This window comes from Primulina tabacum, chromosome 14, assembly GCF_025594145.1.
Source record: "Primulina tabacum isolate GXHZ01 chromosome 14, ASM2559414v2, whole genome shotgun sequence".
NCBI classification, from domain to species: Eukaryota; Viridiplantae; Streptophyta; class Magnoliopsida; order Lamiales; family Gesneriaceae; genus Primulina; species Primulina tabacum.
The window spans coordinates 4,755,195-4,758,027 of NC_134563.1; positions in this window are offsets into that span (position 1 = coordinate 4,755,195).

The following is a 2,833-nucleotide window of genomic DNA, read 5'->3' on the forward strand; positions in this document are numbered from 1 at the left end:
TTTTTATTATCTTGTTATACTTTATCTGTATACCCATGCAAACAGCATAGATAAAGTCCTTGATTATGCTTTAATACAAATGAATCGTAATTCGTTGTTGAAACTCATTCGTAAACACTGCATATTCTAAATTCATTCCTAGTCGATTCAGCCGCCTAAAACAGGGATAAAGGTCGCTTGAGCTCGAGACTAGCATCTGTGATGTTGTGTACTGCGTTTCTTGGTAAGGGCATAGAGATGTGCAAACAAGCAGATGGGTAGTCATATAATGATTATACCGAACAACCCTCCCTCGGACTTTCCAAGTGGTTATCATTCATCGAGAGGATAAGTCCGTGGTTATGATTGTACACCATTAGTCCTTACGACCCGGGACAACACTGAGGCTCTATATGCTAGGGCTGTGCTTTGACTCGTTTACCGGCTCCAGGAGAATCATCAGGTGGCGAGGTTGGGTACAGTTGCGACACATATAGGAGCCAGTGCATTGTAGTCGAGGATTCACCGCTCACCTGCGGGTGTGGTTATCCTATGTGATCTGATGAAATAATAGTGCATGAAATCTCTGGCCAGAGTATGAGATGTACGTTGGAGAAGGAGTTCTCCAATAGTACACGCGATGCCACTATTATAGTTATCACATAGTTATCGAATTAATATGCAATCCTCGATGAACCAATGGTTGCAGATTCGATCGGGATATATGTAGATGAAGGGACCGTACTGTACGTTAATCATAATCGACTGGTTCTTGCAGGCACTATCACTGATACCTAGGGGATCATGGGGCGATGCTACTAGACGCTCTTACCATGATCCGATGGGTGCAATCAGAAATGAGTTCTGGCATTCTTGATCAAGGCGTTGATGAAAAGAATGGGGCTAACTAGGGTAAGCCCGAATAAAGGATTATGTCCTGAATCACAAAGAGTTGTGAACCCACGGCTAGCTGTATCCCTGAACCATTGAGGGTAACACAAGCACTGGATCGTTTGTTCCCGTTGAGAGAATAAATTCAAGAAGTTGAATTTATATTATGATATAGTAAATTCAAGGAGTTGAATTTATGATAATTAAATTTTGAGAAAATAAATTCAAGGAGTTGAATTCATGAGATAGTAAATTCAAGAATTTGAAATTATGAATTTATAAAATTAGGGAGAATAAATTCAAAGAGTTGAATTTATAAAATTTGAGAATTTAATTTATTAAACTCAAAAGTTGAATTTATTAAATATTAAATTTTGGAGGTGATAAAATTCAAGGAGTTGAATTTATAATTTAAATAATAAATTCAAATGTTGAATTTATAACCGATTTAATTTATTAAGCTCAAAAGTTGAGTTTGTTAAATATTAAATTAAAATTGGTGGAAAGTATGTTTAATGGGTTTGTAGGAGTACAAGTCCAACATACTTAATAATTAAAGTTTAATGGACTTTGATTAAATTAATTAAACTAGTTGGACTAGCCCAATTAATTAATCAAACCCATTAATGTTAATTATATATATTAGATCATGGGTTAATTATAAATAGGTGTTGAGAAGCCATAACCCTAGCCACCACTAATTGAGAAATTCAAAAATCCCTCTTCCCAAAAACCTAAAAATTTCGGCCACCTTCTTCAAGGAAAAGGTTGAGTCATCTCTCAAACCTTGATCTACAACACAAAACTTCTCCCAATTTTCTAGTGCAAATTGGAAGAGGAATAGATCATCCAGTCGTGGACCTGATTAGAAGAAAAGAAAGGAGTCTCTTGAAGAAAGTTCGTAGGGATTCATTAAGAGCTAGATCAGTTATACCGGATTAGTTGGAGCAATGTGATTAATTCACAAAGGTATAATTTTCTAATATCCTATGAATGTTTTTGTTAAAATTATACGAGCGACCAAAGCAAAACATATTTTGATTGTCAAAATAAATAAAAATTTTAAACTTTCGCTGCGTTTGGGTGTGTAGAAACCGAGATCCAACAGTTATATGTTAGGGAAAGTTAGGCTATTTATTAGAAAAAATCTATTTTTCTCTATTATGAATAGTGGGGTTTATTTTAATATTGCTATTTTACCTGCCATATTTTTATTCGCGTACGTCTCGGACGGTGACATTCGATACTCAAGCCGTCGTATTATGTTTTGCCAGACCTCACATACTAATGTCATGCCCTGGTCCGCAAGTTGGAACGTCAAGTTTGTATGTGTGGGGACTCGGACGCTAATCATCTTCTTAATCGTCTTTGGGATAATTGGATCAATGTAATTAATCTGGGTCTAAATTTTTTTTAAATATAGTTGGGAACGGAATGGAATCAATCTAATATACATATCAGTACAAAAGTACAAGTCTTATACAACATACATTCATCTAAATCTAAGGTTCAACAACTAATTATCAAGTGTTCAAACCCTATTTACATCGAAGTCCGTAGTCTCCACTCTAATCACGATCTCTCCTCATCTCCTTGACCCTGATCCTGTCCCACCTGTTGCCATGCACACATACAAACACGACAACAGCCGGATAATTCCGGTGAGAAATACACCCCAGTATAAATCAACAAAACATGCAATCATATAATCGATATAAAAGCATGAAACAAATATCAATAACATGTATTAAATCTGAAAACATGAATCGATATAAAACTGTAAATAACTCGTGACTCCACAGCTCAGACTAGACTCATTCCTAGTCTAGGGATCCCGGTTTCCAGACGTTGGCATACTATATCGAATATCAGTAATAGAAGTAAATCCACTCCTAATCAAACATCGATATAAACCAAACATCTAGTGTCTTGACCTATCCGTCAAAGACTTTGGCACCTCCGC